This window comes from Ranitomeya imitator, chromosome 6 (genome assembly GCF_032444005.1).
Source record: "Ranitomeya imitator isolate aRanImi1 chromosome 6, aRanImi1.pri, whole genome shotgun sequence".
NCBI lineage: Eukaryota > Metazoa > Chordata > Amphibia > Anura > Dendrobatidae > Ranitomeya > Ranitomeya imitator.
Genome location: NC_091287.1, coordinates 422,499,666 through 422,515,101, shown reverse-complemented (window position 1 = coordinate 422,515,101; position 15,436 = coordinate 422,499,666).

The following is a 15,436-nucleotide window of genomic DNA, read 5'->3' as shown; positions in this document are numbered from 1 at the left end:
CCTGACAAAGTAGTCAGAACTAGAGACGAGCGAACTTGTTCAGAAAACATTCTCCAAACTCAAATTTGGCACGAACATAGCATATTGGATTCGTGTTCAGTTTCCTGAGCATTTTTACTGCAAGTTGGCAAAATTCAGTCACTGTCCGGTAAGTTATCACGTTTCCACTAATGTTTTTTTGTTTTGACTTTCGCTAGGGAAGTGGTGTTGTATGATGAGTGGGAGGACGTTGGAATGTGTTTGATGAGGGGAGGGAGGGTGTATAGGTCAGAGGAGCTGCGGAGTGTAATTTTTGTTTCTTTTTTTTTTTAAATAACCTAATGTGTGTACATTCTGGCAGCTAATCAGGGTGCAGAAACCATCCACAACGTCATGACACAAGATCCTCTGTGATTAGCTGCCGAAGTTACATGTCCACATAAAAAGAGGATATCTTGTCGCTGGCACCATTTTCTCAGTATACTCTGTGGATTGATAAGAAAAAATATGAACTTTTTGGAAGGTGTATGTCCCGTTACATCTTGCATAGAAATAACACAGCATTTCATAAAAGGAATATGATATCAACAGTAAAATATGGTGGTGGTAGTGTGGTGGTCTGGGGCTGTTTTTTTTTCTGCTTCGGGACCTGGAAGACTTGCTGAGGTAAATGGAACACTATACAAATCTACGTTTCGATGTTGTGCCTTAATTTAGTATCTCAGAGACATCTGGTCGGATCTCTCGTTCATAATTCCGCTCAGTATGTGTATGTTTAGTAAAAATGTACTGCTACATACATCATTTAGTTCACAGATAATTGACTACAAACATCATAAAATGTATTTGGTTTTTTTCTCAAATAAAAGCTAATTATACTTTTACTAAGTTTAATGCTGAAGTTTTACAGTTAATGGAATAGTGGAAGTTCCAAACTTTATCTGTGCTGTGTTTGTTGACATAAACTAATGTGCTAATAGGATTGACATATAGATTTAATAACCTGGAATAGTTATTAAGCCAATATGTTACTCAATAGTAGTAATTTGAAAGACGTAATTTGCTTAAACATTAGATGGGGTTGCAAGGTATTGATCAATATTTCACAGTAAATTAAGCTCTGACGGCTCACATTGGTTAAATAAATTTTGAGGTGTAAAAGAAAAATTAAGATAGCCACTTCATTTCAAAATTGAAAATAAGATGTCACAATTTCATTTTATGTAAAGGTGTAATGTTCTACCACATTATGTTAGGATTTGGCGAGCTGCAGTGCTAGACAACCACTTTAATTGATTCTTGAAGACACCATTTACTATTGATCTGTCAATTCTCTGATTTTTTCTAATAGGAAGAAAAAGCTGAAGAAACTAGTTCTGAAAATGAACTGGAAACCACATGCAACAGAATATTTTGTTAGAACAGATTTTCCAATGGCTCTGTAGATGCAAATGGCAAGTGATTGATTTCAATATCGACACTAAATTGGTTTGCCTTCAACAAGATTATAAGACTCTCTTAGGCTGCAGTTACACATTGGACCATTGTGCTTTTTTTCCAGCAATGGTGCTACATTACCGCAATTGTGAGAGGAGAACAGTATCATGACCGCAGAATCTAAACACAGCCTTAGTATACTGTAAGTGGTCAATAATAGTATTAAAAACTGAAGCCAACAGAGGACGCTCACCCTGCTTAACCCCATTTTGACATCAGATGCAATAATCCATCCATGTGACCTGGGTCTATCTGACCAGGTACAGATTATTACATCTGCACAAACGCACATGCACAAGGGTGGTGTGTGAGCGATCGCCGCCGGGTGTTACCTGATTCTGACAGCTGACACCCGACACTAAGTACCAGGACAGGTCACGCACCACTCTCGGCACTTTAACCCCCAAAATGCTGTGCTTGAATAAAATCGCAGCATACCAGAAGATGGCAGATGGCTGACAAACCCTCTGCCTTTGGATCAGAGACCCCGCAGCGTGATGTGGGGTCCCAATCAATGCCACGGTGATCCGATGTAGTTATGATGACTTCTGGGTCACCAGAGCTAGTAAACGTGTTGATTAGGGTTGAGCGAAATGGGTCGGCCAGATTCAGAAGTCGCCGACTTTTGGCAAAGTCGGGTTTCATGAAACCCGACCCGACCCCTGTGTGGGGTCGGCCATGAGGTCGGCGATCTTCTAAACTGGAATCGGAATTCCGATACCGATTCCCGATATGTTTAAGATATCGGGAATCGGTATCGGAATTCAGATTTAAGTGTAAAATAAAGAATAAAAAAAAAAATATTGCTATACTCACCCTCGGACGCGCCCTGGTTGTAACCGGGAGCCTTCCTTCCTAAGAATGAGCGCCTGAAGGACCTTTTGATGATGTCGCGGCTTGTGATTGGTCGCGTGAGCGGTCACATGGGTGTCACGCGACCAATCACAAGCCGCGACGTCATCGAAAGGTCCTTCAAGCGCTGATTCTTAGGAAGGAAGGCTGCGGGTTAGAACCAGGGCGCGTCCGAGGGTGAGTATAGCAATATTTTTTATTTTTATTCTTTATTTTACACATTAATATGATTGCAGGGCCTGAAGGAGAGTTTCCTCTCCTTCAGACCCTGGGAACCATTAGAAACCCAATGCACTGCATTGGGTTTCGTGTTTCGGCCGACCCCGCCCCCACTTTTCTATAGGATCGGCCGATTTCACTCGACCCGACTTTTGAAAAAGTCGGGTTTCGTGAAACCCGACCCGATCCTATCAAAACAAAAGTCGCTCAACCCTAGTGTTGATCATGTGCAGTGCATAATCAGCAAGTTTCTCTGTCAGTGCAGAGTTGACAGTTTTTAAAGCATGGTGATGCTGCTGCATCCCCGTGCTGTAGAAAAGATCAGTCTGCAAAAAATGATAGTCCCATAGTGGGACTAAGTAAAAAAGTTAAAAAAAAAAAAGGAAAAAAAAATGTAAATAATTGTACAAATATTTTAAAGCAAAATCAAAAATAATAATAAAAAAATCAAAAGATATTGTATTTATAAATAAATATTTGAATGTGAAAAAAAATATAAACAATAAAAGCACACATATTTGGTATCGCCGCATCTGCAACGACCCAACCTAGAAAAATGGCCCACTAGTTAACTCCTTTAATGAGCACCATAAAAAATAAATAAAGAGAAGGCTAAAAACAATACTATGTCATCATACCGCTCAACAAAAAGTGGAATAAAATGGGATCAAAAAGACGAATATAAATAAACATGGTACTGCTGAAAATGTCATCTTGTCCCACAAAAAAACAAGCTGCCATATACCTCCATCAGTAAAAAAATAAAAAAGTTATAGCTCTCAGAATAAAGCGATACAAAAATAATTATGTTTTCTATAAAATTGTTTTTATTGTGTAAAAGCGCCAAAACATAAAAAACAACTATAAATGAGGTATCGCTGTAATCGTACTGACCTGAAGAATAAAACTGCCTTATCAATTTTACCACACACGGAATGGCATAAACTCCCTCCACCCCAAAAAAAAAATGGAATTTCTGGTTTTTATTCATTCTGCCTCCCAAAAATCAGAATAGAAAGCAATTAAAAAATGGAATGTGCACGAAATTGGTACCAATAAAAACATGAACTCTACATGCAAAAAACAAACCCTCACATGGCTTTGTGGGCCAAAATATGGAAAAATTATAGCTGTCAAAATATTTTGATGCAAAATCTATTTTTTGCAATCAAAAGTGTCTTTTAGTGTGTGACAGTAGCTAAACATAAAAACCTGATATAAATCTGGTATTGCTGTAATCACACCAACTCGAAGAATAAAGTTGCCTAAGCACTTATACTGCATGAGGATTGGTGTAAAATATAAAAGATCGCAGTAAAGCTGCACATCTATCCTGCGCTCTGCACTGAGCGCTTGCATCAGGGTTTTCCATATAAATCTCTGAAATACATGATTCAGACGGAACCTCTGGCAGAAGATTCTCTATAATGAGGTAGATGGAGGCACTGTGGATGCCATCTGACCTGTGGTCCGATGGTGTCCGTCTTGTTAGGACTGGATAAAAGTGCCGTTGGCCACAGTTTTGTCCACTTCTGAAAGAAGGATACCGCTGAACAGAGGCCAGATGGAGTCTAGACTAATTCTGCTGCCTCATTATACTGAATGGATCACTTGGGGGTTTTATCTGAATCACATCACTCAGAGATTTAGATGGAAACTACAAAATGGTCAGTGTAGAACGCCAGATAACTGTGATCAAAAACGTTATATAAAATATTACCAATAAAAGTCTCAACTCAATCCACAAAAAAAGCAAGTCCCCCCTCAGGTCTGTCATCGGTTAATGGAAATATATAGGGTGCTTCCATGTTACTGGTAGTTCAAAGGCTCTGGAAAAGCGAAATGGCTCCTCACTCGCAAAAAAGAAATTCAGCAAATTCTCGGCTCTCAAATCCAAATGGCCCTATCCCTTATGAGCCCCGCAGTGTACCTAAACCACATAATGGCTTTTCTGAAGTGATGAGAGCCTGCTTAACTTACTGGTGCATGCCTCCAGAAGTACTGGCTGGGCATAACATACTGGTGACTGCAAATTTACTGGTCACTACAGCGGCAGTTGCAATTTTCACTTGACAACATTAATTGCTTCTTGTTTCTGGAAAATATCCATGGAGCTAAAATCGCCACTACACCTGCGGATAAATTCCCCAAGGGGTATAGTTTCCAAAATGGGGTCACTTGACAGGGAATTCTGCTCTTCTAGCATTTAGAGGCTCTGTGTATGGAGTCTGCAAGCTGTTCTAGGAAATTCTGCACTCTAGGAGGCAAATAATGCTCCATTCTTTCAGAGTCTCTCCGTATGGCTAAGTAGTACTGTTCAGCCCCATATGTGGTATTGCCACACAGTAGAAATTGTGGGGCAAATTTTGGTGACATTTTTACCCACTTCATGGTTGAAAATGTAAAATCTGGGGCTAAAACGAAATTTTAGCGGTGAAAATGTAGTTATTTTTTCTTCACTGCCCAATGGTATAAAATTCCCGCCATGTCAATATGATCACTGCACCCCTATATGAATTCAGTGAGAGGTGTAGTTTGTAAAATTGGGTCACTTATACTGTTCTGGCACCTCATAGGCTGTCCTAGTGGGTTATGGCACCTGCAAACCATACCAGTAAAATCTGGCACTCCATTACTTCTGAGCTTTGCACTGTGCCTGGAAAATATTTCCCGATGACATGTAGGCTAGCCCTTAGAAAATTAAAATCTTGGGGCTAAAACAACATTTTAGTGGTAAAAATGTTATTTATTTTTTCTTCAACGATCAGTGGTATAAAATTCTGTGACGTACATGTGGTGTCAATATGATCACTGTACCACTAGATAAATTCATTGGGAATGTAGTTTGTAAAATGAGTTCAGGTTTTTTTTTGTTGTTCTGGCACCTCAGGGGCTCTGCGAATGTGACATGGTACCATCAAACCATTCCAACAAAATCTCAACTTCAATATGGTGCTTCTTACTTTCTGGGTTTGGCACTGTGCCTCAAAAGTAGTATTACCCCACATATGGGGCATCAGAGCACTCAGGGAAAATTGCCCAACAAACTGTATGGTGAAATTCCTGCTGTTACCCTTATGAAAATGCAAAATTTGGGGCCAAAATAACATTTTTGTGGGGAAAATGTTACTTTTTTTTATTTTTACGGCTAAATGTTAAATATTTCTGTGAAGCACCTAGGGGTTCAAGATGCTCATCAAACTTCTAAATACATTCCTTGAAGGGTCTAATTTCCAAAATGGGGTCACGTTTGGGGGTTTCCACTGTTTAGGCACATCAGGGGCTCTCCAAATGGAACATGACGTCCGCTAATGATTCCAGGAAATTTACATTCAAAAAGTCAAATGATGCTCCTTCCATTCTGTCATGCACCCAAACAGTAGTTTTTTCCCTCATATTGAGTATCGGTGTACTCAGCAGACATTGCACAAAAAAAAGTATGGTGCAATTTCTCCTGTTACCCTTATGAAAATGCAATAGTATGTGCTAAAAGCATATTTGTGGGGAAAATTTGTTTTTTTTTTATTTTTACGGCTCAACTTTAGAAACTTCTGTAACGCACCTGAGGGTTCAATGTGCTCACCCCACATCTACCTCAGTTCCGTGAAAAGTTTATTTAAAAAAAATGGTATCACATATGGGGAATTTTCACTGTTTAGACACATCAAGGGATCTCCAAATGTGACATGGCATCCGTAAATTGTTCCAGCAAATTTTGCAGCGGTACTCCAGTAGACGAGAACCTCCCAAGCATTTTTCTGTGCAACTAGCACAATGACCTCTGTGAGCTATCCAGCTCAAATCTCCTTCCTACTGCATGCAGCCGTGCTGCACCACCAATGACAACACAAGTAAGTGTCTCTATATAAGTATATGATAACATTCACTATCTTCACTGTGCAAGCCGCGATGACACATCTCATTCTTAATCAGCAACAACACCGGCACATTTTGTATATATAATCTATTCAGTGTTTTTGCTCCAGTCCTTAGTTAAAATCTTGTAAGGTGGAGATATTTATCTATTCCTTTAGAAATTGTCCATTTTGTTAACACAGCACCCATGATATCTGCCAATATTTCCCTAGATCTTATTGCTGAGACAAGCATCCACTCTCACTAGTCGCAATCCTAGCGAGTATTTCCATGCACCTTAACTAAACGATCACAGCACACCAATAACTTGGTAGCTGTTTATTATGGTAGTTAATTTATTATGCTTTTAACTCAGCACATTCTAAAGGCAAATGCTTAAAGGGACTCTGTCACCTGAATTTGGAGGGAACAATCTTCAGCCATGGAGGCGGGGTTTTTGGGTGTTTGCACATGTCTGCACAAGGCAATCTTGCCTTGCACAGGCGAGTACTATGGAGGACAGAGAATGAACTTCAATCCAATATTGCAGCCAGCATGCAGCCAGCGGGTAAGGAAGGGGTGAATCAAACACCCAAAAACCCCGCCTCCATGGCTGAAGATTGTTGCCTCCAAATTCAGGTGACAGTGACCCTTTAAAATCCCCTGTTGACCCCTCAGAGACCAAGCATATCTCTTTTTTCAGTATTAGTGAGTACAATCAATAGCCAGTCATGTGCCAGTCGCAAGTTTCAAAAACTAATACAAACACTTAACACTAGTGTTGAGCATTCTGATACTGCAAATATCGGATATCGGCCGATATTCGCTGTATCGAAATTCTGATACTGAGTTCTGATATTTTTGCGATATCGAATACCGGAATCGGAAGTTCCCATAGCGCAATGATGCACTATAATGGAGTGTGGGCGGTGCATGGGCAGAGACTACGTGTGTGTAGGCAGGGTCTGTGCGTGACCGTGGGGGTCTGTGCGTGCCTGCGGGGCTCTGTGCGGCTTGCAGGGTCTCTGTGCGGACATGCCGGGGCTCTGTGCGGGCTTGCCGGGGCTCTGTGTGGGCTTGCTGGGGCTCTGTGCGGCCTGCGGGGGCTCTGTGCGGTCTTGCTGGGGCTCTGTGCAGGCTTGCCGGGGCTTTGTGAGGCTTGCGAGGGCTCTGTGCGGGCTTGCCAGGGGTCTGTGCAGGCATCGTCCGATGGAACTACAAGTCCCATCGGACGATGCCTGCAACAGTGACAGTGATTGACACATTAGCCAATGATGGGAGAGTAGTAGTCTCATCATCCGGCTAATGTGTTGAATGTAAAACAAACAAAAAAATACTACATACATCCATTTTATAGCCAGAAAGGCTACGCAGAGAGCTGCAGGCTGATATTCATAGCCTAGAGAGGGGCCATGGATATTGCCCCCCCCGGCTACAAATACCAGTCCGCAGCCGCCCCAGAAATGGCGCATCTGTAAGATGTGCCAATTCCGGCACTTAGCCCCTCTCTTCCCACTCCCGTGTAGAGGTGGGATATGGGGTAATAAAGGGTTAATGTCACCTTGCTATTGTAAGGTGACATTAAGCCGGGTTAGTAACGGAGAGGCGTCAATAAGATGCCTATCCATTATTAATCCAATAGTAAAGGGTTAATAAAACACAAACACATTAGGAGAAAAGTATTTTAATATTCTTCATTTAACCATACTTACCATACTTCAGCGCCTGCAAAAAACGTAAAATAATAAACCGTATACTACCTGTCCGCCGTAGTCCAATTAATAAGGAGTATCCCACGACGATCTCCCCTATATAACAGTGACATCGGGTGATGTCAATGGTCTATAGGACCCTCAGTGACACACTGACAGGAGACAATGGCTCCTGCAGTGCATCACTGAGGTTACCTTAGGATAAAGTCTCACTTTATGGCAATTGCTGCGTGGGAAAATTTCTCATACAGCAATGCCAAAAGTGAGACTAGGGACTTTTTTTTACAGCGGCAAAGGAATACAGTGCGAAAGGATACCTTCCTCCCGTCATTGTGTTCCTGGTGCCCCTAGAGAGCGGTCGCAACAGCTGATGCTGCCGTTCTCTATGGGAGATCGTCATGGGACACTCGTGGATTTCTGCGGACAGGGAGTATATTGGTTGTTTGTTATTTTAATCTTTTTTACAGATGGCACTGGCTTCGGGGAACAAAGTGACAAGTAATGGTGAGTATGAACTCTATGCTTAATGTACTGTATGTCTATATGTCTGTATTGTATGTAATGTATGAATGTACTGTATGTAGCATGTATTTAGCATGTAGCATGTAGAATATCAGCCTGCAGCTCTCTGCGTAGCTTTTCTGGCTATAAAATGGATGTATGTAGTATTTTTTTGTTTTGTTTTACATTCAACACATTAGCCGGATGATTGGACTACTACTCTCCCATCATTGGCTAATGTGTCAATCACTATCACTGTTGCAGACCCCCGGTGGCCCGCAGAGAGCCCCGGCAAGCCATCACAGAACCCTCGCAAGCCGCACAGAGCCCCAGCAAGCCCGCACAGAGCCCCGGCAAGCCCACACAGAGCCCCCGCAAGCCACACAGAGCACGGGTAAGCCCGCACAGAACCCCGTCAAGCCTGCACAGAGCCCCCGCAAGCCGCACAGAGCCCCGGCAAGCCCGCACAGAGCCCAGGCAGGCCGCACAGCCCCGAGACACCATACAGATCCCCGGCAGGCCTACACAGACCCCGCCCGCACACACAGACACGCACAGTGTCCGCCCACGGACCGCCCACACTCTTCCCACCTCCGGAACAGGATGTATAAGGACAGAAAGGGCTTATTTACATTCCGATATTTGTGTCCCATTGACTTGCATTGGTATCGGGTATCGGTATCGGCGATATCCGATATTTTTGGGATATCGGCTGATCCAATCCGGTACTTCTTGATATCAGAAGGTATCGCTCAACACTACTTAACACTTTTTCTTATCCATTTTTCTAGCTACCTCACGTGCCTATTATCGCACCTAAATCTACATGCATGGTCCTCACAGATGTGAGCATCAATCCTAGAACAATGAGTACTCCAGCCATTGAAAACCGCACATAATATCTACTGAGCCATTATCTCTACAATAGCCACTCCATCTCTGGTTAGCGCGGTGTTAATCCTTTTCTGCATTTTCAACTTTATTACTCACAAGGATCAACACAGAACCTGTCTAAACACCAGCTGCTACTGGATTGTGGCCTCTCCTCTTCCTTCGGGAGAGAAGCGCCAGTGTAAATCCTCTTTTTCAGCTTTTATAACATATTTGAAACTTTACGCCTGAAAACTGCCATAATGGCAACATGAAATAGAGGGTGGGGCTTATTGGATTGGACATAATCTAACCCTTTCCGACAGATTCAATATAATAAACTCCAGAAAGTGGTTTAAATTAAAGAATAAATATACATTTCCAATTCTGACCTTGTTATATATGGTTCGAGTCGACTTTTCAGTAAAACTGGAATATAAAAATGTCAAAAGTAAAGTATAATTTGACCTTTTTCAAAATTTCAGGAGATGGAAACTTTAGCACATTGAGCAAAACAGTAACTAATAGCAGTAATAGCTGAATGAAAGCATAAGTGTGGATTCCAGTTCAGATTATTTTAATTTGTACTCGTTTTATGACATTTGCATAAAAATAAGCCGTGTGGTCTTAAAAGCTTTTGTAAATGTCAGAGTCCATTAAAAGTGTCCTCAGCATAGTTCTAACACTATAGAAGTGTGCTTTTACATGTCTACAATATTATCTTTCAACTGTATTTTTGTAGTTTTGTGATAACCACATTTTTAAAATTCAAAAGCTATCATGATTAAATAGCATTTGGAGCCATTGTAAAATATGACACTTGTATTTTTCTTTTTAAATATTTGCAATGCGTGCAATTGTCAGGTACATTTTTCAGCACAGGAAAAGACACATGTCTCAAGCTGATCAGATACCTTATGTCTTGCACTCAAAACCCTGCCCACCACAATTCCTGATGGCTGCAAAATTTTGAAATCAAATTGGGCATCATGGTAAGTAGACTTTTGGACACATACAGTGATCTAAGGGGTAAGGTTTCTCCTTGTAGAGAGTGACATGCAAGATGTGGGCACCAGTGTGAGGAGACTTAAACACCTTGCATACTCCTCTGGGAAATTAAATATGTAAAGTGTCTCTTCAGAGAGGATGAGGACTTGAACTGTTGTGCCACGTATTGGAAGTAGCAATCCTACAAGTCAATATCAACCCTTTAATGCGCCTTGCAATATGACTTAGGATAAAAGCAAAATAAGAATCTCAATTTGCAGTCAAGTTGTTTCGGGGTATTGCTCCTCATCAGTTCAAAGTATGAGATCTGGTTTGGCTAAATGAAAGGCTAAGACAGGGATCTAAGGAGAAAGGTTTCTCTTTGTGGAGAATAACATATCAGATGTGGCACACCAGTATGAGAAGACGCATTGGATGCTCCTCTGTGAGATAAAATATGCAAATTGTCTTTTCAGGGAGAAAGATGACTTGAACTCGAGAGCCACCTACACGTCAATATCGAAACTTTAACAAGCCTTGCAGTATGACTTAGGAAAAGGCCAAATTAGACAACATGCATGTTTAATTTTATTATTTGCTGTAATGTATTTGCTTTGCTGCACATCACAGTTACACACGAAATAACTAAATAGTGACATCCTGGGCAAACCATCTCCCACAATTTCAGCCATTGCCACTAATTTTTACCAAACTTTAATTTTCAGCTGCCAAAAGACATTTCCAAACAATAAAGCATCAGAACAATATATTGCCATAAGTAAGTGAAACTTTACAAACAAGAGAGAAGACGTTTTTACGTAGTGTATTGGCAGTCATTAAAAATATTATGTATACAGAAGACATGACCATTTAAAGGGTTATTCTCAAGTTATAAAAAAAACTTTAAAAAAAAGTTTGTTTAAAACAAAAATAAAAAATTGCTTCAATTTCCGCGACCCGCAGCATCTCCATTTAACTCCACTTAATTACTTGCCAAATTAAAATTTTTACAAGTACGGATTTTTCAGAAAAGGCTTCCCAATATTTAATTAAAAATGACAATGACATGATTTTCTATTTTGAAAACATTCATTTTACAAACACAACACAAAAAATTGGGCCTAACTATAAAAATTATAAAATCTTAGTTGCTAGACGATTAGGCGTCCCAAAAATAGGACATTGGTAGATAATGGGTTAACTGGATCTGGTTCAGGGTGAGAGCTTAGTTTTTTGCATGTCGAGCTGACATTTTTAATTTTACCATGTTGGTTTGTATACAATCTTTTGATTGCCCTTTATTGCATTTTAATGCAAAGTTGCGAAGACAAAAAAGACGTAATTCCGGGGTTTTCATTTTTTTCTTTGATACACCATTTACTGATTGGAATCATTCTTTGCATAGCTTGATAGATTGGGCAATTCTGAACCCAGCGATACCAAATATGTGTATGATTAATTTTTTCTTTTACTATTTTATTTTGAATGGGGTGAAAGGAAGGTGATTTGAACCCATTTTTCAACTACAAAATATATCTGACTGCTCGTCTTGCCAATAAGGGTTTTGCCACAAAGTATTAAGTCTTGTTTGCCACTGCAAAATGCAAATAAATTTATGTAATTTATACAATGTGATTTTCTGGATTTTACTTTTTATATTCTATCTCTCAATGTTAAAATTAACCTACTCTTTAAATTACTGTTCATGTATTTGTCAGTGGGCAAACTTACAAAATCAGCATGGGATCAAATGCTTATTTCCCCACTGTATTTGGTATTGCCGTGTTCAGAATCATTCGATGTATTAAGCTATAAAAATAATTAATCCAGAAAATGGCACAATTTATTTTTTTTTTTTTGCAAACTTTGGATTATGATTTAAAAAGAGAAAACAGTAGTTTGACAATAAATGGCTTCACCCACCCACAAACCATGAATGGAGAAAATGTTTTGGTGTTATCATTCATATTCTCGGAAAAAAGGCCAAGATAGCAAAAATACTGCCAGGGTATGTAAACGTTTGAGCACAATTGTAAGTACATTCCACAGGGACAAGTATCCTACTTTACAAGACCAACAATGATGGGCCTGGCTGCATCCTGCATAAAAATGAAAAAGATGTGCAGTAACATCTATGTAATACACATTAGGTACTGGCTGGTATTTTGGCCAAACTTTGCAAGCTCGCAACCGATATCAAGGATCTTGATTATCTTGTGAGTCCCAACATTAAAAGCACAGACACATAGGGATCAAAAGTAATGCACTTACAGGAGGCAACAGCCGCTCTTAATAAAGGGGGAGGCAAAAAAAGTACAAAATCCTGGTGACCCAATCACTCAGACACCTACCAATTCATGCATAGGTGGTATTCAACCATACTCTCCATGAATTGTTAGTTGTGTGAGTGGTTGTTTCATCAGTATTTTGTACTTGTGCTATCTCTACCTTTATCAAGAGGGTCCTCTGCTTCCTGTAAGTGCATTTCCTTTGTGACCTGTGTTGATAAATATGGCTGCCTTTTTTTTGCTATGTTTTCACTACACAGTACAAGCATAAAGTAGTGTTTCTTGGCCAACCCCTATTGTTTACACTGGCTATTATAGCCCTGGCTCGGTTTGATTCTCTGAGGAACAATCTGCTCATCATTAGCTGTAATTACACCATTACGCAATGCCAGCCTGCATTGTAGTGTGCTTTGCTGTGTGTGTGCTGAGTATGTGTGTAGAGCAGGATGTTAGTCATTGGAGAATTAATTTAAAAAAAAAAACAAGGCACCAAATAAAAATGTGCTCTTGATTTTATCACATGCTCATAACATGGCCAAGTGCTAACAAGAGGCAGATACATGGAAGCAACTGACCATTGCCATCAAATAAATCTGTAATGATGTCCAGGGCAGGAAAGAAATCTGTGTGGTATACTTCAAAGGAGTTCACACCCAAAATGTAGAATTCGACAAACCTTTCCTTTTAATATATGCTGTAGTTTACACTTTACAGCATCTAATCCGAGGAACAAACAAAAAGGAAACAATGCAATTAAATAAATACATGAGAACATGTGAACATTGTACAAAAACTTTTCCAAATATAATATAAAGGCAGGAAATCACTTCTACTCCAAAGTAAGCTTTATTCTTTTGGATGCTTTAGTTTGAAAGGAGCTTTCTCATGTTTTCAGACAAATGAAACAAGATATGAATACTTTAAGAAGGAAAAAAATGTATTTTAATCCAAGTAACCCATGATCAGTATGGACATTTAGACACTCATACCTGATTGAGTACGGTTTGGGATTTGAACTCACCAAGTATGCCAACTTTTCCCCAAAATGTGATATTTGCCAAGAATTGCAGACGTGAAAAGCTGCTAATTGTATGGAAAAGAGTTAAAAAATAAATTAACACCGAGGGGTAAAATATTTCCCTCTTTGTTGGAAACGTGGGATGAATAAGAATGAAAAAGGATTTTCATAAGGTGATTTGTTAGCTGCAGAACATTATGGGGAAGACCTCTTGGCCACAACTTACTCCATTAACACACTTTCTGAGTCTTCATCAGTATGTGACACGGCGCCAAGCAACTTATTTTTAGGCAACGTCTATTAAAGAATTATGACTCATCTTAGGCTTTGAAGTATTTATCTGCCAGAGGCAAGGGGAAGGGACTTAGGTTCAGCCCAGAGGGCTGGAGGGGAGTGACCCAGAAGGGATAAAGGCTAGTGTAAGGCCATGTGGTCAATCTGTCTGTTATGCATGTGGTTCACTTCAACAGTGGGTCAGTGTCAAGTAATGTGCTGTGAAAGACATACCAGCCAGCTGTTAGCCCATGTCCCCTTGCAGCCCAGCACACTCATGATTTATGATCACCCAGTAATTGGCATACATTCTGCTCATATCTTTTGTCCTACCACTATCTGTATTTTCATATATGACCATTGTATATGTGTAATCATCGTGTATATAGTTTCTTGTCCAGTGTGCTCTTAATGCAATTAAATATGTAATTTAACCGATCCGGTTCTCGGTTTCATTTTCCATGCTACTGGGGCTGGTTTCTTGCCCAATATAATCACGTCAATGGACTGGGTTTATATATAACAAGGAAATGGTTGTAGTCTTACCGGGCTGGCAGTGCTCTGGTTTAATGGTGCCAGTAAAGGGGCCTATCAGCCTGTCAGGGTTGTGAGTGAGTGTGGTGCCACGTCAGTGACTGCATGATTCACATCATATGAATCCTTGTACAGTATCTCTCTAAAATTGTGTGGACAGAAGGTGTGTGTAAAACTGCACCAAGCTGACCTTCAGGGTTTGCGGAATGTCACGTTAGTACATGTGAGGAGACCATATCACGTGAACTCGCTGACATAATAGTGACGTCAGGTGGGGTAGTAAGGTTCATCACATGTGGTGGCAGCATCCTCACCCACAACCAGGACCAAAAAACAGGTGACATCCTTCCTGCACACGGCCAGATACTATATTAGCCTGGTGAAGACCCTAATGGACATCACCAAGAAGAAGCTGCCCACTGTAGTCAGTTGGGAAAACAACTGTGAGACTGACTTCCCGGCATGGAAGATCACCCTTTCCAGGTTCCTGGTACTACAAGCAGTTGACTTTACAGGGCCATTTGTTGTACAGACCGACAACAGTAACTTTGGCCTCTGTGCTGTGCTTAGCCAGGTTGACTCTATGGACCAATAACACCCCATTTTGTACTGACTGCGAAGTTCCTGTTGAAGGTGGTGGCCTACTCCCTGATGGAGAAGGAATTTCTGGAAATTGCGTGGGCCTGGCAGCGTCTACAGCTATACTTGTGCTGACGTGAACTCACTGTGGAAATGGACCACTATCCCTTTTAGCTGGTTACTAGTGATGAGCGAATATACTTATTACTCGAGATTTCCCGAGCACGCTCGGGTGACCTCTGAGTATTTTTTAGTGCTCAGAGATCTAGTTT